Source organism: Haemaphysalis longicornis, unplaced genomic scaffold, assembly GCF_048455015.1.
Source record: "Haemaphysalis longicornis isolate Haplotype H1 unplaced genomic scaffold, Haemaphysalis longicornis Haplotype H1 scaffold_3, whole genome shotgun sequence".
NCBI lineage: Eukaryota > Metazoa > Arthropoda > Arachnida > Ixodida > Ixodidae > Haemaphysalis > Haemaphysalis longicornis.
This window is the reverse complement of record NW_027526335.1, coordinates 211,169,139-211,194,462: the sequence shown is the minus strand read 5'-3', so window position 1 is coordinate 211,194,462 and position 25,324 is coordinate 211,169,139. Positions and strand designations below refer to the sequence as shown.

At 48.6% G+C, this 25,324-nt stretch overlaps 7 non-coding genes across 7 annotated transcripts; all 7 read right to left on the bottom strand.

The window, feature by feature from the left end:
• Positions 1 to 7,288: 7,288 nt before the first annotated feature.
• On the bottom strand, positions 7,289 to 7,360 carry Trnaa-cgc (transfer RNA alanine (anticodon CGC)). Its single transcript has one exon. It is a non-coding gene; the product is annotated as a tRNA-Ala (tRNA).
• A 78-nt stretch (positions 7,361 to 7,438) lies between these two features.
• Positions 7,439 to 7,510, bottom strand: Trnaa-cgc (transfer RNA alanine (anticodon CGC)). Its single transcript has one exon. It is a non-coding gene; the product is annotated as a tRNA-Ala (tRNA).
• An 8,266-nt stretch (positions 7,511 to 15,776) lies between these two features.
• On the bottom strand, positions 15,777 to 15,847 carry Trnaa-cgc (transfer RNA alanine (anticodon CGC)). Its single transcript has one exon. It is a non-coding gene; the product is annotated as a tRNA-Ala (tRNA).
• Positions 15,848 to 15,925: 78 nt separating this feature from the next.
• Positions 15,926 to 15,997, bottom strand: Trnaa-cgc (transfer RNA alanine (anticodon CGC)). Its single transcript has one exon. It is a non-coding gene; the product is annotated as a tRNA-Ala (tRNA).
• Positions 15,998 to 16,075: 78 nt separating this feature from the next.
• Trnaa-ugc (transfer RNA alanine (anticodon UGC)) lies at positions 16,076 to 16,147 on the bottom strand. The gene has a single exon. It is a non-coding gene; the product is annotated as a tRNA-Ala (tRNA).
• Positions 16,148 to 16,225: 78 nt separating this feature from the next.
• On the bottom strand, positions 16,226 to 16,297 carry Trnaa-cgc (transfer RNA alanine (anticodon CGC)). Its single transcript has one exon. It is a non-coding gene; the product is annotated as a tRNA-Ala (tRNA).
• A 228-nt stretch (positions 16,298 to 16,525) lies between these two features.
• On the bottom strand, positions 16,526 to 16,597 carry Trnaa-ugc (transfer RNA alanine (anticodon UGC)). The gene has a single exon. It is a non-coding gene; the product is annotated as a tRNA-Ala (tRNA).
• Positions 16,598 to 25,324: the final 8,727 nt, after the last annotated feature.

Genomic DNA, 25,324 nt, shown 5'->3' with positions numbered 1-25,324 from the left:
CATTCCTCCTCGCTCTCAACAACAAGTCCGCACCCCTCCCCCTACACTATATAAAAAAATAATACTTACCGGCGCCTGGTTTCGATCGCACGACCCTGCGGGCGGAACGCAAGGTACATGATGCTCTACCCACTGCGCCACACTGCCGACACAGAATGGAAGGCTACGAACGCGCCTTATATCCTCGACTCATTCAAAATACGTCAAGAAGCTGCTGATACAGCGCATTCACTACCTGTGGGCGGTACGCGAGGTACATGGTGCTCTTCCCACTGCGCCACAAAACCGACACAGAATGAAAGGCTACGAACGCGCCTTATATCCTTGACTCATTCAAACTACGTCAAGAAGCTGCTGATACAACGCATTCACTACCACCAACTCCCCAAACACTAAACGTTAACGCAATACACCCACCCCCTATGCGACGCATTTACTCGAGTCCCCCTCGCGGGGAGATGGGCCCTTCTTTTTTATTTGAAATAATGGTAAAATTAATAAAATCACATTCTCCACTGAATTCCGCCCCCCCCCCAAATATTAACATTGTTCGTAACTACAACCTTGGCCTACGAAATAGCAGGCACAACCGTTCTGACAAAAATACGCTTTACTTCCTTTTTCGTTAGTTTTAAAACAGCCTGTTTTTATTTTCCACTCACACTATTCCTCGCGTTTTGTGGCACTTTGTTTAAATTTGCGGTCACTAGAACGTTTCAATCCAAGCCAATGATGAAACTAAGGCGAGCGCGTTGTATAATGGCGGTCCATGACGACACAGATAGCCTTGACGTGAGCCGCATAGACGCTTGCGCCAGATTCCTCTCTAGCGTATATTGTAAGAAACTCTATGGAGCGAACCATCGGACACGATATCCACAATTGGAATCCACTCTCCCATTACATGCGGCAGCAACGAGGCGTGGGGAAACGCCAAGCACAGCGATAAAAGCCATTCAATGGTGTCACGGAAGGGTATCGGGCATGCGCGGTCTGCCCTACCGTATCACTACTGCGCGAACACACGCAGTGCTGCTGACTGTTGTCGCGGTTTCGCAGATATAACGACATGCCAATCAACGTTTCTAACATTCTTGTTCCTGGCATGATGCAGTTGCCTGGATCGTTTACGAGCAGCGCGTCGCTAACAACACATGGTGTGAGAAGTCGGCACTTTAGTTGTGGTCGAAGTCTGGTTCGGCCAGCAACAACAACGATGGAACCGTTGACGATACCGCCACCCTTGCAACTGACCGGCAACCTCGCCGAGCAATGGAAGCGCTTGAAACACAAGTTTGACCTGTTCCTCGTGGCAACCACGACGAAACGGTAACCTCGCAGTCGGTGCCGAATGCATGGTTAACACGTTCCAGTTTTAAGAACGGCAATGCAATAAAGACTACTCGACAATCGTTGGTACGTTCCACTCCAGCTGTTCCGACGTGAACAATGAAGTGCATACCATATGTGTTCCCCCCAAGAAAGCTGGACGAAGGGGAACCCTTCGAGAAACTTGTTCGAAACCTCAAGAAACAATCGGCGCAGTGCAATTTTGCATAACAGCGCGATTAAATTGTCCAGGATCAAATTTTGTTCTGCGCGAATAACGCCAAGTAACGCGCAAAATGCTTCGCGAACAGCAGTTGACGTTAAGGAGGGCAGAAGAATTTTGCACGGTAGCCGAATCTGCGGTACAACAAAACGAGGCCTGGAGGAATACGGCATGATGCAGTTATGCTATTGCAGGGTCTGCACTCGTCAAACTCACCAGCCAAAAATCAAGAACTCCCAGTACAGAAGCAAGTACCGCTTACAAAAGCGCCACCGGTGGAACAGACCGCAGCAGTGGCCAATGTACGGGAAAAATATGCAACGTATGCCACTTGCTTCACACTTTTTCTGTTTGTTTTCCAGGAACGTCTAAAATTGATTGATTGTGGGGTTTTAACGCGCCGACGCAACGCAGGCGATGAGGCGCGCCGTAGTGGAGGGATCCGGGTTAATTTTGACCACCTGGGGATCTTTAACGTGCGCCGAAATCTCGTACACACGGGCGTTTTTGCTTTTCGCCTCCATCAGAAAAGCGGCCGCCGCGGCCGGGAATCAAACCCGCGACTTCGTGCTCAGCAGCGCAACGCCTTAGCCACTGAGCCACCGCGGCGGGTAACGTCTAAAATTGCCGATGTCAGCAAAGACGACTTCGAATATAACTTCAATATCCTTGAGGTTGGCGGTCGGAAGGAAGGCAGCCAAAGCTGGATAGGGGAAGCTGAGGTCGCGCGCAAAAAGGTCGCCTTCAAAGTAGACACCGGGTCAGGGGCCAGCGTCTTGCCAGTTTCATCGTACAGAAAAATACGAGTGGCGGAACAACTTACGGCTCCCAGCTCGGTGCTGAGGGCCTACAACATGCGTCATAGCACGTTTCGGAGCTGATTCCACCAAAGTGCAGTTAATTGTCGTCAAACATGACCGTCAAGCCATACTAGCACTGTACGCAAGCGAAGCGTTGAACCTTATTCACCGCACAGTGACCAGTATAGGCGGTTTTCCGAGTATATGTAACATGGGCGAATTTCAAGCAACTTTTTGCGGGGTATACCCGCCGCCCCACCGGGCACTGGGCTGTGAGGAGGCGATGCGTCTAAGACTCCAAGCGGCGTTGACAACGTCGCCGGCCTTCTTACAGCGAATGTACCCGGACGAGTACGCGAGTGATCAGCGTAGTGTGCGTAAGAAAGGACCGACCAACCGGTGGCACATGATGTGGGACTGTGCCTCCGACCCAGACGGCGCGAACTTCGAAGAGTGTCCGGAGGAACTCCAGAGAGCCATTGAATCTACAAGCAAGACAGGCCAGTCATGGGCCATCCAGCAGGTCTTCGCCGCGCTCGAAAGGCACGAGATCCGTAAAACGGGTTTGTGAGGAATCAGAAGAATGCGCGACGCCAGGGCACGTCGAGGCGGAGCCGTAACCCGGTTCCTGCCTACTGCAGGACTTGTTTCAATAGAGTCCTTTCCAGTCCAGTCCCGGGATTAGGTTGCCTGAAGCGACCCTGCAGCATGGTCTTGCCACCAACAGAAGTTCCTCGGATCCAACCAGCACGACGGGCTCCCCTGTCTCTGCGGGAGCTTATTCAGGGCAAGCTACGAAGACTGGACCGTGAGAATATCACCGGAAAAGAGAATGAGCCCACGGAACCGGCAAGCTATTGGGTCACCGTCAAGAAAACTGACGGTGGAATGGTGATTTGCGTGGACCAAACAAAAATAATAAGTACGTAATAGAGAGCATTACTAGCATCTAAGACTAATGTCTGGGACACGAAAGTGGAATTGGCTGGTGTTTAGTTGCTACTGTAATTAGTTTGAGGAAATGTATTTAGTAGCTGGGACCCAAATTCGGCCTTCCACCAGGTCACACTTGACAAGCAGACGTCCAAAATATGCACGTCTGCTACTTCCTTTGCTAGGTACCACTACGTCCGATCGCCGTGCGGCATCACCTCAGGGCCTGAAAATTTCACAAGAATGACGAGTCAAGCACATGATGGTGTTCCGTGTGTCCATGTGTACATTGATGACATTTGGTGTGGGGAGCAAACAAGAACACAATGAGAGACTGGTGGAGGCTATGAGGGTGACCGTCTGGTGTTGCCGAAATACGGTTTTCTGGCGACATCATTGACCGTGAAGGCATCTCGTCAGACCCAAGGCTTGTCGAAAGCTTACTTAAAAAGCCCGAGGCCAAGAAAAAATGCGGTATTCAGCACATGCTCGGTGTGCTCCATTACCTTGTTCCATTACGGGCCACGCTTGACTGAGCAAACTGCGCTTCCGCGAACGCTAATTTTTTTTTTTTTAATTCGAAAGTTTGCCCTGCGGCATCGAAGCACGGGATTAAAGACCTCAGGACAGCGTGGCAAAGCATCTCGGAGACTTAAAAGGCAGTCGAAGATAACGTGCACTTCATCAAAGGACCGCGTAGGTGCCGCGCTTTTGCAGTGTCACAATGGTGCGAGAGGTGGTCTGCTGCCTTTGCATCCCGTGCACTATCGAAAACGGCCCCGATACGCGCAGATTTACAAGGAGATGCTGAGGATTTTCGCCGGCTGCTAGAAGTTTCACTAATTTGTGTACGGACTCAAACTCGTTGTTGTGACTTAAAATAACCAGGTTTTAGCAATTGCTGCGAAAAGAATCTGTGACATGCTTCCACACCTTCAGAGGGTCTTCCTAAAACTCTTGAAATAGGATTTCTCCTTGCAGTACGTACCAGAAAAACACCTCCTCTTGGGTGACAGGTTGTCAAGGTCACCGCCGGCTTGTCACGACGACAGCGCTGGCACAGCGCATGTCGTTGAGTTGCACGCAGTGCAAATCCTGGGCTACTTGGTTACAAATGCTATGCGATGGAAGCTAGTGCACGAAGCTGCGTGTGACTGCTACCTAAACCCGGTTATATCGCACCTGTCAGGCGGTGAGAGGCAGCACGGCGAACTAAAGCTATCTCCGCTAGAGGTTTCCGGCAAAAACATAATACTTTTAAAGGAAAGAAAGTGGGAATACCAAAAAGCATGCGAAGCGAAATTCTAGGCCGAATTCGGGCTCGGCACCCGGAATTGCAGAAATGCAAAGAAGGAGCACATGTGGTTCTTTGGTCTTGGCTTAGAGACATCGGTCTGCTGAATCAGAGTTGGTCTACTTGTGCGAAATTTTCTTTCAAACAACCGAAAGGACCACTAACGGTGCGCTGAAGTTCCATTCTTCGGATGGTTTCGCGTTGATGTGCACATTTTTTTGTTAGGAGGATGTTCGTACATCGTAGCTTGTGATGCACTTTCAAACATACCGAAAGTCCCAAAACAGCGGGGCACCACTGCAAGAACATAAATTTCGGCGGTCAGCTCCATGTTCGCCAGGTGGGGCGTACCTCTATAGCACGTGGGCACCGATAACGGGGCGCAATTTCGAAGCTGCGACATTACTCACGTCACATCGAGTGCGCACTTCCCACAGTCAAACGGCATGCCTGAAGAAGGCGCACAGATTAAGAACCGCCTCCTGAATAGAACGGAACACTCGGGCGGATACTTTTCGTTAGGCGTGCTGGACTTCGGTTCTACACCGCTTGAAGGCGGCAGATACCTTGCAGAACCTCTTCAAGGAAGGCGTCGCGCATCTATTGTGTCACGCTTTGGCAACATGCAATCTACGGCGTTCAAAACGCATCGTCAAAACAGCGGCGAGAAGCCTTTATCCACCTTGGTTGGTCGTGAGGCTTAGCGACGAAACATAGTCACCGAAGGGTCCTGCGGTTCGAAGTATTTTTCCGAGTTTCGATGAAGTGGAAGCTGATAAGGGTCGGATGTTTGGACGTAAGAGAAGGCATCTCCTCCAGACTTGCGAGCAGTGTGCAGCAGGCGGAAGGGGTGATGACGACATTGTTTCGTCCGAAAATACATCCAGTTCACCTGCATCGAGCACTGCCGTTGGTGTTACACTGCGCTGGCCTACACAGAGCACAATGACAGCGACAGCACGACACACAGCCACAGTGACAAGTAAACGACGACAGCGCAGCACATGCTCGCACCCCGTCCCAGACCCACGCTGTTCCCGAGGAGATCGGGTCACACAGACAGGCCACAACAGCGCCTTTGTTAGAATGAGCACTGGAACAAGTGTCGGGCCTACGTTATTACGACAGTGCGAACACATGTAGTGCTGTTGAATTTTATTGCGGTTTACTTTTATTGCGCTTTTAACTATATAACGGCACGTCCCTAAACACTCTTTTGATTGTTGTGCCTGCGATCATGTAGTTGCCTCGATCTTTTACCACGCGCTTGCCGTTACCAATGTACAGTCAAAACTGGATGTGACGAACCTCTATGTAAGGAATTCCTGTATATAACGAAGATTTCAATTACCCATTTCCATGCCCATTGAAGCCAATGTGTTGGCGACCTCTATGGGTGCTGCGGTGGTTAACCTTGGTGTAACGAACTCGCTAAGCTGATCAGTCATTGTTTTTTGAACTTTTACCAAAAAATCGGATAGAAAAACGCACCAACTTATCGAATACTAGCACTACTTGAAGAAACCAGCAGCTAAAAACACGTCTGGAAATGCTGAAAACAGAATTCGTTATGATGATGCTGCTGCTGCTGATGATGATGAACGGAGCTGCTAGGGCCATTTGATGGCTAACGTAGCACCCATTGGAGGTTTTGTTTGTGTATAGTAACACCACATCGCAAGGGAAGCTACGCTTCACTTTTTTCACTGACACAGCAAACGACCGTGCGTTCCCAGGTTTGAGTGTGGTGTTGGTTCAGCAGAGGTTTCGAGGTGCTAGGTTTTGAGCAGAGGTTTTGAGGTGCCGGCCTGTCTACCTGTAGTCGCGCGTCTCTACTGTTATCTGCGGCGTTGATTATTCTGTGATGACTTCTGCTGCCAGAAAACGAAACCTTTCTCTTTTTAAGACACGCGAATAAAGGCCTTCGCTGGCCGGTACAGTAGCCCAGATAGCATCCTTTCACCAATTTTGAGTGCGAAAGTGAGCATAGAGTTGGCGAAAAGGCGCCCTTTTCAGTATACGTTTTGTGCTTCAAACGGGCAAAGCTCCGAAAAGTGTCAAAAGTAAAAGTGATAATAAAGCTGCGCTTGTGACTACGGGGGTAAGTGACCTTGCCTCTTCGGAGGGCCGTGTTCGTGCGAAAGCCTATGTTCGTGCGAAAGCAGCAGGCACAAATCACGCCGTTTTCTACAATGAAATAAGGCCTTGAAGGGTGAGTTACCCTTCACTGAAATCTGGCATTCTGGTTTTGGTAACGCTTTCTTCACGCAACCCTTAACTCGAAACGTGCATACAACGAAAACCTGGGTATAAGGAAAAAATGTGAAAATTTGTCAACTTCGTTGTACCCACGTTTAACTGTACAGGCCCTATCGGATTGCCAAGCAAAGCGTCTCAAGCAGCGAGGCGCCGGGAGGGACATATGCGTGCGTGGGACATTTCATATGCTCAGCCAACGCTCTCCCTCTCACCTACACCAGCGCTCTATTCCGATCGTTTACATAGAAACCCGATAGGTGTGTTCCTTCTCGGTGACGGCAAAAAAGCACGCGCAGTTTCTGGAGTGCCGGGGATTGAACCGGGGGCCTTTCACATGCGAAGCGAACGCTCTACCTCTGAGCTACACCACCTCCTCGCCTCAAGTATTTTACATACAAACCCAATAGGTGTCTTCCTTCTCGTTGGCGGCAAAAAAGCACGCGCAGTTTCTGCAGATGCCGGGGATTGAACCCGGGGCCTTTCACATGCGAAGCGAATGCTCTACCTCTGAGCTACACCCCCAATCTCCTCAAGACTTTTACATACAAACCGAATAGGTGTCTTCCTTCTCGGTGGCGGCAAAAAAGCACGCGCAATATCTGGAGGTCCCGGGGATTGAACCCGGGGCCTTTCACATGCGAAGCGAACGCTCTACCTCTGAGCTACACCCTCAATCTCCTCAAGTCTTTTACATACAAACCCAATAGGTGTCTTCCTTCTCGGTGGCGGCACAAAAGCACGCGCAATATCCCGATGTGCCGGGGATTGAATCCGGGGCCTTTCACATGCAAAGCGAACGCTCTACCTCTTAGACAGGGTGTCGAACCGGAATTTTTTCGGGTTCGGTTCGGGTTCGGGTTCAAGCCTTTCGGGTTCGGTTCGGGTTCAGTTCCGGTGCACCATTCCGTTCCGGTTCGAACCGGTTCGAACCGGTTCAAACGGGTTCGAACGGGTTCGGAAAAAAAAAAGCAGGCGGTTTTTTTTTTAATTTTTTTGTGTTCGGTTTTCGTTTCCTTGTCAGCTTTCCTTGTCAAAAACGAAGCCGTAATGTAGGTTTATTTGTGCAAATGTTTTGTTTTGGCCAAAAATAAGCAACCCTGCAACACTTTTTTCAACTTTGTTCGAAATCTTGAATGCTGCAAAAAGTAGTCAACCAACACATCCAGTACTTAGATCAGGGAGTCGGAAAGTCCCTCAGACAAAAAGTACTGCTCTGTCCCCATCAGGTAACTTACAAACTTGCTTGAAATATTTTTCTCTGTTCCCCAGTCTTGGCGTTCTTCTACCGCTGGAATGACGTCATTACAGCGATGTAGCGGCTATTTGCCGGCTTTCCCTAAATTGCGACATTAAATAGAAACCACAAAACCGAAGCAGAAACGGAAGGCGTATCTGCTGGGACGAGCAAATCCCGCACTGCTCCTCTGTGCTGGCAATAGCTATAACTTTTGCAGTGCTTCCAGAAGCGAATATAAGAGTGAGAGCGTTGATCTAAACTGTTGAAGAGTTCCTTTAACTGTAAAATGTACTGCAAAATGTTTTCTATAGTAGGTACACGATTACAACATTAACTGAAGCGAAATGAAAAATTCGCTCGGACACATAAGACTGCGTATTTGTATGAATTTGAAAGCCCTGCTTTTATGGCCGCAAGTTTGTTTTTTTTGGTTTAGTTTATTTCATTTTTATAATTTAATTTAATTTATTCTTGGATCATAACACTGCAGTTTTATACCCCGCAGTTGTTTTCTTGAGGAAGAAAATGACGTACGATTACGACACTCGCTAATGCGAAATTTGAGTGCAGCGCGCACTGTAGTCTTCTCGGCGACGGCACATAGATGCTGTGCCTCAGGAAGTGATCGCGTCATCAGCTAATGCACTACGGCGCGCGGCATACTCTGTCGTTATCTCGTAAGGGGTCGCCACTGTGAAGCAGGTCTCGCACGGTCACGGAATTACGCCCTCCCCCTTACACTTCCGTCATACTTGCAACCTCAGTTTTCCTGCAAGCTCTATCTTCGGTGGCGTCTTCGTTCTCTCGGTTACAACGAGTCCACCGCTGAGGGACTACGCGAAACCAGAGGAGCGGGTGCTTAAGGGCTGCGTTCTAACGCATGGCTCTACGTAACAGCTGTGCAGCCATGTGATCCACTCCCTTCGCCGACAAGTGACGGGCCGCACATCGTCTCCAAATAATGCGTTCTCGCCAGTCTTCTGGAAAGCAAACATGTAGACTCCTGACCAGTGGGCAGCACACGGGTGCCTCCGACGCCTCCCCCTCGGTGCATCTTCGCCAGAATCTTCTGGTAATGGGCAGCCTCCCTGCAGACTGCCTATTGCCCCGTCCTACTAAGCAGACGACCCGTCCGTCCACAATCGTTTTAATGCGTACAATTCTTTGCCCATAGCAAGGACCGTGTAACCCCCTTCATTTCCACAAAAATACCGATTTCGCGGGAGTTCCACCTGTAATCGCTATAATATAGCGTAAATGGAGATAACTGGTCGCACAAAATTTCTGAAAAACTAAAAAATAAAGAAAAGTAATCACCGAAACTGGCAAACCGCGTGACACCCTGCATTTCCACAATAATGAGGATTTCGGGAAATTTCCACCTGTAATCGTTATCTAGGCTAAATGGAGATAATTAGTCGAACAAAATTTATAAATGTAAAAAATAAAAAAATGTAAAATAATTGCGGAAACTGGCGAACCGTGTAACACCCTGCATTTCCACAATAAGGCAGATTTCGCGAGTTACAAATGTAATCGTTATAATAGCGCAAATGGAAATAATTGGTCGAACAAAATTATGAAAAACTATAAAATAAGAAAAATATTAAGCAATTAAGGAAAATGGGAAACCGTATAACTGCCTTCATTTCCACAATAATGGAGATTTCGCGAATGTTCCATTTGTAATTATAGCAGTGTCAATTGAGATAATTGGTCGGTCAGGTTTTATAAAACCAAAAAATTGGCTGTAAAAACACACACTGAGAACAAGCGGCATAGGACTGCTACGCATTAGTAGATAATTGTTTGAATTTCTGCAGAAATTTTTTAGTACCCTGGAGTGTCGCCATGGTACAGTATTTTGCGTCTCCGCCGCCTCCCCCATCCGCCCGGGCGTCTCGTGGCGGGCCGCCCCTCGTCCCGAAATCACGCATCCTCGCAGGAATCGCCTGCCTGGCAGGCAGCCAGGCAGGCAGGTAGTTTACTGGTGAGCGGGAAGTCTTTTGCGCGCAAGAGAGCCTGAGCGCCCAACAGCTTTTTTGGTTCCACCAAATGTCTAGGCACGCACGCGCGCATGCACCCATGTTTTCGCACAATGAGGCAAATAATTTTGCATTTAAATAAATTGATTGTTCTGCTACACTTTTCATGTACCCCTTGTTTCAACGGCGCTTTAGCTTTAACATGAAACCATTAGCACTGCTAGAAGTCGAAAACAGTCCCGCGTCGGCGTCAACCTCGACTATCAAGCGTGGCTGGTGGCGTTTAAAGCGATTTCCTTCTCTTTATCTTTAATATGCTAACGTACCAGTTAGAAAGAAAGAACGGCTTTAATGACTCATCCCTCATAAAAATCTTTACCGACGTTTAATAAACTTGTTATAGAGATTGCTCAAAAGAATACTATAAACATTTTATCAACATTTTATAGAATATTTCTATTGAGTTTCCATTACAAATTGGCAACCGCGCTTTAATTAAAAGTCTATAGAGCCAAGTCAATAGACCTTATCGCTTTTGAATATAGTTTCCTATGCGTTTCTTATAGGGATTTTATTTAAAAAATGCAATAAGCTTTCTATCCAATTCTTACTGAGCATAGTCGCAAAAGCCTGTTGCGTGTGAGTCAGGTTTGAATATAGTTTCTGACGGATTTTGGTTAAATTTACGGCAGAAGTTTTTATTAAAATTGTTATTGAATATATTCGTAACATCCTGTTTCGTGTGAATAAACTCTGAATAAACTTTTTGATGAGTTTTTATTAAATTTGCCTGAATCGGCTTTCTTAAAATTATTATTGAGTATCGTCGTAACATCCTGTTGCGAGTCAGTCCGCTTTGAATACAGTTTCTGACCAGTTTCTATTAAATTTACCTCAATTAGATTTCTGTAAAATTCTTATTGTGCCCAATCATCACAACCTGTTGCATATGAGCTAAGTCTGAACAGAATCTCTGATGAGTTTTTATTAAATTTATCTCTATAAGCTTTCTATAAATTTCTTATTGAGTGTAGTCGTAATATCCTGTTGCCTGCAAGTAAGGTTTTCTGGCAAGTTCTAAGAGAGGAGCTTTGTAGGGGCTCGGACTGTCCGGCGGTAATGTCCGTCACCCCGGGCACCACAGCGCCAAGTGCTCTCAAGACGAAGTGATGGTACGTCTATCTCGCGAACTCTCTTGATGCGGCGGGGCAGGCAGTGCAATAGCACACCACATATATGCACGGATAAACTACCAGACCTCCGTGGGTGGGCTATAGAAACGCAATACAGAGTCTATTGAAACTCAACATGATGAAGGCAACAAGATGCTTGCTGCGTGTTCATAATAAGATGTTTATTGCCTGTCTAATGACCACAGTCCACACATAAAGAGTTCGATCGACCCCAGAGAAAGGCAATACAGAGTCTGTTGAAACTCAATATAGTGAAGGCAACAAAATGCATGTTGCATTTTTGCCATAAAATGTTATGTTTATTGATTCTATATTGGCTGCACTGTTTAGGAAGGTTCCCAGGCTTCCCACAGAAGCGACGAAATGGAGAGAATTGTGTCCCGTCAAAGAGGTGAAGACTGGTGATGTGTGGGAAGGTGTTAATCCGCAGTGCACGGAATAATCTTTCCTGGTTATTCGCTAGCGATTTGTGCGGGAAGGAATACGTGATGGAGGCGAAAAGCAAAAACGCCCGTGTGTACGAGATTTCGGCGCACGTTAAAGATCCCCAGGTGGAAAATAAATCCGGAGCCCTCCACTACGGCGCGCCTCATCGCCTGCGTTGCGTCGGCGCGTTAAACCCTACAATCAATCAAATCAAGGAATACGTTCTACGGGAGAGCCTATAGTGCTAATTAATTTCCTAGGATGTATACAGGATGCATGCGCTCGGGCTCGGCTTCATCAGCGCTGGCTAAGCGGGTCAAATGTCCAGTCACGAGGTTGGTGATCTTGTCTGCCGGCGATGCCAGTATCAGCTGGTGCCCATACAATCCTGGCTGGTCTCGTTGGTGGTCTCTGCTTGTTCATTCGAAGTGTTGTAACGTGCAATAGACTGTTGGCAAAGTTTCGCCACGCCTGATAAGAGTCTGTTATTAGACTTTTGGCAGCCCTTTGGCTAAGCGCACGTGCTATCGCCTTTTCCTCAGCTTGCAAGGGGCTGTGTTCGGGGGTTGAGATGCTACACCTGTGGAAGGCTGCAGAACGGTAGCACGAAGAAAGAGGAGGTATCGGAGAACGTTATCGGGTGTCTTTCGCATCAAACCAGTTGATCGTTCCTTTTTTTTTTCTTTCAGTTCAGTTGCTTCCTAGTCTTACCTCATATATATACACATTTTGAGAACCTTTTGGTGAATATAAGGCATGCATTAGGCAATTAGTTTTTAACTCCATTGCGAGATGTAAATGTTACGCGAGAAATAACATAAGAGCGTAATACAAAAAAGGCCTTTTATAGCATTCAGGTGGTCGACGCATAACTTTCCGGCTATTTTGTGCGTAACTAAATTTCCTGATTGGTCAAGAAAGAGAACGCTGAAAAATTTACAAATGCCAAGGACCCCAAATCTTTCATCTTTGGGCCAACCCTCTAATCCGCCTTAAAGGGACACTGAAGTGAATTTGTCAAGCTCCCGTTTTTGCTTGCACTGCGTAGACTGGCTCAAATTAGCACACTTTTCATCGTTTATCCGGTTGACAAATCGGTAATTATTTTACAAAGCGCGAAAGCAGAAAAACTACCATGCGCGGTTTGCGGCGGCCGCACCAACTAAGGCTGTGACGTTGAGAGGAGGGGCGCCGTGATTGGACGATGCCCAAGGTTAGCAATCACACAAGTTTCGGTTTCGGTTTCGGTTCTGCAAAACATAACCAATGGCTTTGTTGGATGGGCATTCTCAATATCTCAGTAATCATCGTACCGCGCTTCTGCCATGTTGTCGGCTGTAAAATGCACAAGATAAGCCTCCCAGGACGGCTTGTAGTCGTAGCATTCACTAGCCGAGACCTACGCAGTGCATGAACGCCCTCCGCGTACCCGCAGACGCCCAAATGTCATGCGCTTTTCCCCCATATTTGGAGCTTGCCTCCCTCATGCCTGTATCGTAAAAAGCGTGTTCTCACCAGGCCAAGGGTCTGTTCATTCTGGCCTGTGCCCACTGCCTGCAAGCAGTCGGTGCTTATGGCAACAGCACGCCAACGAGAACTCGCTAGCGCGCCAGTGCCAGCCTGCGCGCGTTTTGTGAACTAGTTCGTGTAGCCATGAACGTTGCGGCCCCAAAAAAGGTGAACTCAATATAGAAAACATCGGCGGAAAACAAAAAAGTTAACTTACAAAAAAAAAAAAGCACGTACCCGCGGGGATTCGAACTCGTGACTCGCAAAACATTTGTGGTGAAATCCTAGCGCCCCAGACCGCTAGGCCACGGAGCGGGACGCGAATGTCTTGCTAATATAGGGTAGATATTGTACAATCGGTTTACACTTTTATTTAGTTTTGGCATTTCAAGCCGCTTAGGTGACTATTTGTTGTACTGCGATCGTGCAGTAAGCGTCGCCCGAGTTTCCACAGTAGCTCACGTCTAGCAATTGCATTTCGTAGACGGAAAAGCGTTCGCAGATGCGTAGTCGTGCTGCTGACCGCTGTGCTTGTTCGCCCAGCGCAAAGAAGTGCTTCCCGCGCCCTAGTTTTACGCTGTACGGTAAAAATATCAGTTGATTTTATTCCCTTAGTACCTATATTGACTTCGCTGACTCTTCTCCCGCCTTCAAGAGGCCTTATATTTTCCTACTGGCGTACCAGTCAGCGAAGCGTCGCATGTGCAGCGCTTGTGTGAAGCGACCTTGACTTGGAGCTAGATACAGTGTACAAACAAACCAAGTAAAGAAAGGCACATTCTTCCATTCACAAACGTGTCCTGGCTTCGTTTCAACTAAGCGAACGAATTGCGACCAGGCAATTTTTTTTTAACCTCCTTGATTGCGACGACCCGCCGGCGGCCGGCGGACGAAACGCTGGGCCGACTGTCTCGGCCCAGCTGGGCCGACTGACTGGGCCGACTGGGCCGACTGACTGGGCCGACTGGGCCGACTGACTGGGCCGACTGGGCCCAGTCGGCCCAATCGCTGGGCCGACTGACTGACGCTGGGCCGACTGACTGACTGAGTCGGCCGGGGAGTCGTGCAGTAGCGCAGCCGTGGCGCAGCCAATTGCCAGCTCATCCCCTCCTGACGTCACACGAAAACGCCTCAGAAAATGGGCGAGCGTAAAGAGAGGAGGACAGCGTTTTCGAATTAGTTTTTCTACTAAATAAAATCGCGTAAACGCGCCTAGAGTGGTCGAAACATGGCCTGGGGACTCCGGACTACAATTTGCGCTAGTAATCCCGCAATGTGTACATATCACTTCAGTGTCCCTTTAACTGACCCGCTAATTCCCCTAATCCATATTAATCAACACCGCAGTCCCACTAATTCACATTAGTTCATTCACTCATCTCACTAAACCACCCTAGTATACCCGCTAATCCGCGTTAATCGACTTAAATCCATGCTTCGAAATGCTATCGCATTTACTTTAAAAGTAAAAATGAGAAGGCCCCAATTTTTTTTTCGATTCTCATGTTCTCCTGTGGCAGTAACCAGAGGACACAACGGCAATACAAGAAAAAGTGATGGTGACGTAGAGAACTGTGAGTGTTTGTGTCACAGTGCTGTTTTTATATAAGTGCCCACTCAAACTAAAATAAGTGGAAGATACGGATTTATTGTTGATGGTGTCCCTGAAGGCCTTCGCAAGCGGACACGGATGCATTCGAATTAACAACATGAAAACTTCACACGATTTTAAACACACTGCAGATAGAAACCATAAAGAATACCCCATGATATGTTGCCATGGAATATGCGTTGCAACTTAAGTTATTGTAAATGCAAAAAGATCATTTGGGGAGATGGGCTATACCTAAAGCAAACTAATAGTGTATACGGGCTTTACATTAAATTTAGGGTAATAATAAGATGAGAACCTTTTGGGCCTTGGGAACTGCAGACTATGCAAAATATTGCGTGTGCCGTCTGGCGAATGGAAAAAATATTTTCGGATGCAAAGTAGGGTACCGGGATGGAAAACTAGAAATTACAGTTTTGAGGCCCCGGAACCGGTTCGGAACGGTTCCTTCAATTCGTTCCGGTTCGGGTTCAGTTCCAAAATGGCGGAAAAAATACGGTTCCGGTTCAGTTCCGGTTCCGGGCAAAAATTCGGGTTCGGTTCCGGTTTTCGGTTCGGTTCCGGCTCCGGTTCGACACCCTGCTCTTAGATACACCCCCACTCTCCTCAAGTATTTTACATACAAACCCAATAGGTGTCTTCCTTCTCGTTGGCGGCAAAAAAGCACGCGCAGTTTGTGGAGGTGCCGGGGATTGAACCCGGGGCCTTTCACATGCGAAGCGAACGCTCTACGTCTAAACTACACCCCAATCTCCTCAAGTCTTTTACATACAAACCCAATAGGTGTCTTCCTTCTCGGTGGCGGCAAAAAAGGACGCGCAACATCTGGAGGTGCTGGGGATTGAACCCGGGGCCTTTCAAATGCAAAGCGAACGCTCTACCTCTGAGCTACACCCCTACTCTCCTCAAGTATTTTACATAGAAACCCAATAGGTGTCTTCCTTCTCGTTGGCGGCAAAAAAGCACGCGCAGTTTCTGCAGGTGCCGGGGATTGAACCCGGGGGCTTTCACATGCGAAGCGAATGCTCTACCTCTGAGCTACACCCCAATCTCCTCAAGTCTTTTACATACAAACCGAATAGGTGTCTTCCTTCTCGGTGGCGGCAAAAAAGCAGGCGCAATATCTGGAGGTGCCGGGGATTGAACCCGGGGCCTTTCACATGCGAAGCGAACGCTCTACCTCTGAGCTACACCCCCAATCTCCTCAAGTCTTTTACATACAAACCCGATAGGTGTCTTCCTTTTCGGTGGCGGCAGAAAAGCACGCGCAATATCTGGAGGTGCCGGGGATTGAACCCGGGGCCTTTCACATGCAAAGCGAACGCTCTACCTCTGAGCTACACCCCCACTCTCCTCAACTATTTTACATACAAACCCAATAGGTATCTTCCTTCTCGTTGGCGGCAAAAAAGCACGCGCAGTTTCTGGAGGTGCCGGGGATTGAACCCGGGGCCTTTCACATGCGAAGCGAACGCTCTACCTCTGAGCTACACCCCCAATCTCCTCAAGTCTTTTACATACAAACCCAATAGGTGTCTTCCTTCTCGGTGGCTGCAAAACAGGACGCGCAATATCTGGAGGTGCCGGGGATTGAACCCGGGGCCTTTCACATGCAAAGCGAACGCTCTACCTCTGAGCTACACCCCAACTATCCACAAGTCTTTTACATACAAACCCAAAAGGTGTCTTCCTTCTCGGTGGCGGCAAAAAAGCACGCGCAATATCTGGAGGTGCCGGGGATTGAACCCGGGGCCTTTCACATGCAAAGCGAACGCTCTACCTCTGAGCTACACCCCCTTTTTTTTTCTTTATTGCCGGTTTCAAACAAAATCCAGAAACTACACTGTAAACGCAAACTAGCCGGAAATGGAGTTTTAATCAAGTAATGTGCCCTGAAAAGTACTTATAGCAAAAATGTACTCCCTAGGCATGGTCTAAAAATATGGACAAACCTCCATGGTAGTACCGTTGACCATCCGTGTAGCAAAAGGGAGGATTTAGAACGACTTAACACCATTTGTGAGATGGCGTTCGGTTCCTTGTATACAACCACGTCTACAATAAACTCCCCATCTGGGGTAATCATCTCAAGCGGGCGGTCGCCATGTTAGTCTTGTGTTGTTTCCGTGTGTCAGCACTTCAACCGTGGACTAATGCTAATTAGAACGAGAAAGCAGGACGCGACGGTTGCATGCAGCTACAAAACCAATACCGTACGTATACCCGTATAGATGCTTCAGCCAGCGCGATCACAAGCAGACAGCGCGGCCGCGTAGTTTCAATCTGTTGATTTTGGCGGTATGTGTTGTCAAACTCTGCTGCTGACAAAGAGACAGTTCTCGCCGTTGCAAACAATTGCAATGTTTATCTGCTTCGCTTGCTTGCGCATATATAGACAATTTAAATTCTCGTGCCAGCGCGCCAACGCACCCGACCGCAGCGACTCAACTTGCCCTGGCGGCACGACTTGCTGCCCGGATGTAAACAACCTTGCTATCATGGAGGAAAAAAAGTTTAGGAGGGAGCGTCACGTGACAGTCGTGAAGCCTAGTCATAAAAAATAAAAAGGAAAGACCGATGGGAGGTGTTCCATTCACGTGACAGGCAAGCGGTAGTTCTTTGCGCCTCATGTGGCCCTTCGCCGACGCTGCGTGCGTGCGTCTATCCGTTTGGTTGCCGGGCCGTCCGCGTATTCGAGTTTCGGCGACGAGTCGTTGCGCGCAGCTCTGCCTGCAACCCGAAACGCGTAGCTGCCTGATCGTGCGGGCAAAGTGGTCGGACGGGAGAGGCAGAAAACATCTTTGTTTACTGAGCTTTCGGACCCGTCGAAGTTCACGCCGCAGTCGGAGAGTTGTGTGCCGCCGCCGCGAACAGAAGTGGAAATGATCTTTTCAACTTTTCCGCTCAGGCAAAGTTGAAAAGATCAACCATTTCAACCGTTTCTTTAACCATTTATTGGCAAGGCGCAGTCAGTCCACAATTCAGCAAGGTCCCTCCCAGGCGTAATCTAGCATTCGTTTTTTTTTTTTTTTTTTTTCATATACGTATCGCACCGATCGAGCGGTCCTCAGCGGACAAACAGCCGGAGTACTGCTTGCGACGCGAGGTGGCCACACCCAACATAAGGGTTCTGAACCCTTTGTTTTCCAGTGCACTGAAGTAGATAAAAACGTACCATCACGCCGGAGCACCGGAAAGGCGAACGTATGCAAAAGCGCGCGCGAAACCAAAGCTAGTCTCACCACCTCCCCGCCAACACGACACTCGTTACGCGCAGCAGAATGCCAAACGCAATCGTCACAGCACACCTGGCAAACACCGCGCAGCTGTAGGCCGCTCCATGCTTGTGAATGTTTACGGCCTCGCGTTCGAGCGATCCAACGTCAGAAGTGAAATTCGGCTTGCAGCTAGTGAGGGTGCTTCGTAAGAAGGCGATCTAAGTCTCGCCTTGCTTTGAACAGCGACAGCGGCAGTACTTCCACGATACGAAGCTTGGAGCGCAACGCTGGCGAACAATCTTGTACGGCGCCTTCGGCGACGGCGCTGGCCTCCATCTCCACCGGCAGCCAGCCGGAGCCACTAAATGCTACCGCGGGCCTGAGAGTGGTGCTTTTTTCCATAATGCATTTCGCGGGACATGGAGGAAAGAAAAGTTTAGGCATGGAGGAAAGAAAAGTTTAGGAGGGAGCGTCACGTGACAACCGTGAAGCCTAGTCATAAAAAATAAAAAGGAAAGACTGATGGGAGGTGTTCTATTCACGTGACAGGCAAGCGGTAGTTCTTTGCGCCTCATGTGGCCCTTCGCCGACGCTGCGTGCGTGCGTCTATCCGTTTGGTTGCCGGGCCGTCCGCGTATTCGAGTTTCGGCGACGAGTCGTTGCGCGCAGCTCTGCCTGCAACCCGAAACGCGCAGCGGCCTGATCCCGCGGGCAAACTGGTCGGACGGGAGAGGCAGAAAACATCTTTGTTTACTGAGCTTTCGGACCCGTCGAAGTTCACGCCGCAGTCGGAGAGTTGTGTGCCGCCGCCGCGAACAGAAGTGGAAATGATCTCTTCAACTTTGCCGCTCAGGCAAAGTTGAAAATAAGGTAAACCATTTCAACCCTTTCTTTAACCATTTATTGCCAAGGCGCAGTCAGTCCACAATTCAGCAAGGTCCCTCCCAGGCGTAATCTAGCATTCGTTTTTTTTTTTTTTTTTTCATATACGTATCGCACCGATCGAGCGGTCCTCAGCGGACAAACAGCCGGAGTACTGCTTGCGACGCGAGGTGGTCACACCCAACATAAGGGTTCTGAACCCTTTGTTTTCCAGTGCACTGAAGTAGATAAAAACGTACCATCACGCCGGAGCACCGGAAAGGCGAACGTATGCAAAAGCGCGCGCGAAACCAAAGCTAGTCTCACCACCTCCCCGCCAACACGACACTCGTTACGCGCAGCAGAATGCCAAACGCAATCGTCACAGCACACCTGGCAAACACCGCGCAGCTGTAGGCCGCTCCATGCTTGTGAATGTTTACGGCCTCGCGTTCGAGCGATCCAACGTCAGAAGTGAAATTCGGCTTGCAGCTAGCGAGGGTGCTTCGTAAGAAGGCGATCTAAGTCTCGCCTTGCTTTGAACAGCGACAGCGGCAGTACTTCCACGATACGAAGCTTGGAGCGCAACGCTCGCGAACAATCTTGTACGGCGCCTTCGGCGACGGCGCTCGCCTCCATCTCCACCGGCAGCCAGCCGGAGCCACTAAATGCTACCGCGGGCCTGAGAGTGGTGCTTTTTTCCATAATGCATTGCGCGGGACATGGAGGAAAGAAAAGTTTAGGCATGGAGGAAAGAAAAGTTTAGGAGGGAGCGTCACGTGACAACCGTGAAGCCTAGTCATAAAAAATAAAAAGGAAAGACTGATGGGAGGTGTTCTATTCACGTGACAGGCAAGCGGTAGTTCTTTGCGCGTCATGTGGCCCTTCGCCGACGCTGCGTGCGTGCGTCTATCCGTTTGGTTGCCGGGCCGTCCGCGTATTCGAGTTTCGGCGACGAGTCGTTGCGCGCAGCTCTGCCTGCAACCCGAAACGCGCAGCGGCCTGATCCCGCGGGCAAAGTGGTCGGACGGGAGAGGCAGAAAACATCTTTGTTTACTGAGCTTTCGGACCCGTCGAAGTTCACGCCGCAGTCGGAGAGTTGTGTGCCGCCGCCGCGAACAGAAGTGGAAATGATCTTTTCAACTTTGCCGCTCAGGCAAAGTTGAAAATAAGGTCAACCATTTCAACCCTTTCTTTAACCATTTATTGCCAAGGCGCAGTCAGTCCACAATTCAGCAAGGTCCCTCCCAGGCGTAATCTAGCATTCGTTTTTTTTTTTTTGGTCATATAAGGCGGCCGATCGAGCGGTCCTCAGCGGACGAACAGCCGGCGTACTGCTTGCGACGCGAGGTGGTCACACCCAACATAAGGGTTCTGAACCCTTTGTTTTCCAGTGCACTGAAGTAACGTACCGCCACGCCGGAGCACCGAAAAGGCGAACGTATGCAAAAGCGCGCGCGAGCGAAACCAAAGCTAGTCTCACCCCCCCCCCCCCTACCGCCAACACGACACTCGTTACGCGCGATAACTCAGCAGAATGCCAAACGCAATCGTCACAGCACACTTGGCAAACACCGCGCAGCTGTAGGCCGCTCCATGCTTGTGAATGTTTACGGCGGCGCTTTCGAGCGATCCAACGTCAGAAGTGAAATTCGGCTTGCAGCTCGTGAGGGTGCTCCGTAAGAATGCGATCGAAGTCTCGCCTTGCTTTGAACAGCGACAGCGGCAGTACTTCCAGGATACGAAGCTTGGAGCGCAACGCTGGCGAACAATCTTGTACGGCGCCTTCGGCATCGGCGCTCGCCTCCATCTCCACCGGCAGCCAGCCGGAGCCACTAAATGCTACCGCGGGCCTGAGAGTGGTGCTTTTTCCATAATGCATTGCGCGGGAGGAGCCCGAGGAGAGGAGAATGCGGCGTCAGAGGAGGTTGGCTTGCCAAAGCTGTGCCGCCTGACGTCATGCTCCCTCCTAACATTTTCTTCCTCCATGAGTTTAGGAGGGAGCGTCACGTGACAGTCGTGAAGCCTAGTCATAAAAAATAAAAAAGGAAAGACTGATGGGAGGTGTTCTATTCACGTGACAGGCAAGCGGTAGTTCTTTGCGCCTCATGTGGCCCTTCGCCGACGCTGCGTGCGTGCGTCTATCCGTTTGGTTGCCGGGCCGTCCGCGTATTCGAGTTTCGGCGACGAGTCGTTGCGCGCAGCTCTGCCTGCAACCCGAAACGCACAGCTGCCTGATCGTGCGGGCAAAGTGGTCGGACGGGAGAGGCAGAAAACATCTTTGTTTACTGAGCTTTCGGACCCGTCGAAGTTCACGCCGCAGTCGGAGAGTTGTGTGCCGCCGCCGCGTGCAGAAGTGGAAATGATCTTTTCAACTTTGCCGCTCAGGCAAAGTTGAAAAGATCAACCATTTCAACCGTTTCTTTAACCATTTATTGGCAAGGCGCAGTCAGTCCACAATTCAGCAAGGTCCCTCCCAGGCGTAATCTAGCATTCGTGTTTTTTTTTTCCATATACGTATCGCACCGATCGAGCGGTCCTCAGCGGACAAACAGCCGGAGTACTGCTTGCGACGCGAGGTGGTCACACCCAACATAAGGGTTCTGAACCCTTTGTTTTCCAGTGCACTGAAGTAGATAAAAACGTACCATCACGCCGGAGCACCGTAAAGGCGAACGTATGCAAAAGCGCGCGCGAAACCAAAGCTAGTCTCACCACCTCCCCGCCAACACGACACTCGTTACGCGCGATAACTCAGCAGAATGCCAAACGCAATCGTCACAGCACACCTGGCAAACACCGCGCAGCTGTAGGCCGCTCCATGCTTGTAAATGTTTACGGCGGCGCGTTCGAGCGATCCAACGTCAGAAGTGAAATTCGGCTTGCAGCTCGTGAGGGTGCTTCGTAAGAAGGCGATCGAAGTCTCGCCTTGCTTTGAACAGCGACAGCGGCAGTACTTCCACGATACGAAGCTTGGAGCGCAACGCTGGCGAACAATCTTGTACGGCGCCTTCGGCGACGGCGCTCGCCTCCATCTCCACCTAGAGTTATTTAGTGACACTATCTCCACCGGCAGCCAGCCGGAGCCACTAAATGCTACCGCGGGCCTGAGAGTGGTGCTTTTTCCATAATGCATTGCGCGGGAGGAGCCCGAGGAGAGGAGAATGCGGCGTCAGAGGAGGTTGGCTTGCCAAAGCTGTGCCGCCTGACGTCATGCTCCCTCGTAACATTTTCTTCCTCCATGCGTGCTATCAATGCAGCGCGGCCGGTGACTTGGTGTGGCCGGAGCTTCAAGCGCCTCGCTTTGGGCCATCATTTTTTCTTTTTTGAGAAGGACTAGTAGTGCCATTTGGTGGAAAGATTTTTATGTGCCCCTGTCACACGACGAACGGCCGCTAACAACATTTGGATACGGCGACAGCTGTGGACAGCTCGCTGGTAAGTGGTCTGTCATCAGTCGATGCGTTTGTCAAACGTTTGAATAGGGTTAACTGCGAAGTACCCGTGCCGCACACAGCACGTACACGCACGGGCAAAGAAAAAAGCGCACACTCGTTTTATTGTACTTGTTTGTGGCTTTTGGGGTATGCATTCGCATTCTTTTGTAGGCCGGTTTGTAACAGGGCATTCGAGATGAAATCGCTTGTCGCGCGCGGCGTCGTTTCAAAGCAACGTGACGGTTACTCAGGTAGCCGAATCGCCTCCGACAGCGGTGCATCGTCGGGCACGGTCGGTGAATATTGTGGGACTCATATGCATCGAACTGCTCGTATTCTTTTTAGTTAAGTGCTCTACTTTGTAATATCTATTTGTTAACGCTCCTGATGGCTTGCCTGTCCAAATATAAGCCTTTGTGTTGTTTTCATTCAAGGCTCTGACTCATTCTTAGTGCTCTGGTCGGCGAAAGCCGCATATCAGATGTCCACCCCCTTCGAAAACTGTGCCCTGTAGATTCGGTGGGGTTGTTTGCTGGCTTGAGTCGACTCTTCACATCTAACAGCGTACCCTATTAAGGAAACGGTGACATGCGTAAAAGATGCTATGAGTCTATCGAACGATTAAATGCATATAGTGTGGACCACGACGGCGACGTGGTTCGAAACCGGAATGTTTTTATTCCCTTTCGGATGATAATGACGGGTCTCTGTACAATCGGGGCCCGTCAGTCGCCAGCTAAGGCCACGTAATTAAAAACACAAATTCATGCCCTTATGGAAGAGAACCGAGTTTGCCGTAGCATGACACAAGTATGCCGGGCATAAAAAAGGATATCATTTTTTTAGAAGAACAATGCACACACTCTTCTTTTGTTGGTAATAACTTTGTCATAATCAATAGTAAGACCATACAAAAAAATTACTCGATTCATCTGACACTCGATTTTGACACGGAGCTTGCAGCTCCAAAAAGTGCATTGTGGTTTTGCGTGACGGAAACTTCTACAATCACAGTAAATTAACAAAGGAAGGTGTGTGTGGCATGCAGCGTTGGTAAGTTTGCGAGAATAGCGTTTCCATTTCAGCTGTTTTTTTTGTTGCCATGCAATCACAAGTAATTTGGTGCCATGAACGAGGTTTACGTTAGCTAACAAGGCTGTAGTAGCGGTTGCGGCTACAAATGACCTTATGCACCAATCATGCTGGTCAGCTCGGTGACACAGAATATTAAGGTGTCAGAATACGGATGACGGAGTCGCCTAGCTTGTTACTACTGTAAAAAAAGAAAGTGTTTTCTGCCCCAGTGAAGGACTTTCCTGTATGACTAGCTGTGTTATGACAGATGACCATACTTGATGAGGCAAGCCGTAACAAATTAGCTTTGGATGTAACACCAGGAGAGAAATAGGTTGAGGTATCTGCAAGTATAACTGAAACAGCGGGTGCCTGTCCGGCATGAATTCATTATTTGCTGACACGATTTTCTTCTGCATATTCTGATACATGATCGAGTTGAATGACTTCATAGATCTTAAGGCAGGATAGGCTGTGCTGTACAAGGCAAGGCAGCATTCGGAAACCAAGTTGGCCCCTCCAGCAGAAGTGGGTATTGCCACAGCTTGCAACAGCCGTCCATCTCGCAAAAGCTGCACTTTTTCTGTGAAAGTGAGCCACCATGGTAGGGGATAGGCAGTGTAAGGGTTTGCATCTTTAACTGTGTGCCCACCCCCTTGAATAGACGCAAGCTGGCATCTTAAAGCAAGAAACAGCCGTTAACAAAATCATGCAATACCAAAGTGTTTTTCAGTCGAAAACAAAAACTAATCTATCAACCTACAGAGACTTGCATTTTATCTTCACTGTGATTTAAAGTTGTGCTCGAGTATATTGTGTGGAAGTAATATCTTTTTTATTGCTGCAAAGGCCACGACGGTTAATGTACTGGCACTTGGTTTTATGAAGCCTTTGCATTCGTAATTTAGGTACTGGAATTCGCAGGGAACCTGGCCTTACAATTTTATTACTGTACCGAATTATTAAGTTCATTTAACCACAGTGTCTGTTTTGAATTTTACGTGTGGGGCATTTTTTTTTCTTTTTTGCTTTTTCAGGCAGATGTTCCTCTGACTCCCTGCCTGCATACCGTGAACGGGGAAGTTAGCCTCCACATCGATGGCCAGCGTGTCTTGACTGCATCATCTTTACTGGGAGGACTGTGTAGTCTGTTTGCATCGTTCTCGGTTTTCAACATTCAATATCCCAAGAAGGCACACAGAGCTCTAACGTTTGTGGAACATGCCTTTTTGAACCTTGCCTGCACCAAACCACGTGTGAAGGATTTAGAACTAATTAACTTTTATCGCATCAATATCGCTCACTAATATTTGTTTTCAATCCTGTAATCATTGGATAGTAGTCAAAAAGAATTCCGTATTATATTTCTGACTTTTTCTTTTTTTACTTAACAGGGGATATTTGATGGGCCGTTCTGTATGCTGATAATACAGCTTTCTTTCAGTGAAGCAATAATATTAACAAACTAATTTAACTTGAAACAATTATCTAAATAATATTGGCAACTGGTGCGAAATGAATCAACTAAAAATTATCCGAAAAACACGAATTTCATGGCTTTTTGTTCTCACTCTAAAGAAGCTGTCGCGATACCACCCATTCTGTTCTATATCATTGGAATTAACCCGTCAGACTCGGCCACTTTTCTTGGCGCATTTGTGTCTTTATCAAAACGCACTGGTATTTTCCGCAGCATATTTTTCGTTCTTTGTATTACTCATTTATCCATAGCCATCTCACTGCAGTCTGTCTCCTACATCATTTATCTCTTGTGCCTTTACCACCTACAAAATGCTTGTTACCTTTCAATATAAAATCGTTGCACAGCTCTCGCTCATTTCACCACAAATTGAAAAACTGTTTTGTTGTTGTAAACCACTGCAACCATTCTTTCTTTACTTTGTGTACTTAGTACTGATGCGCACTGATAAGTT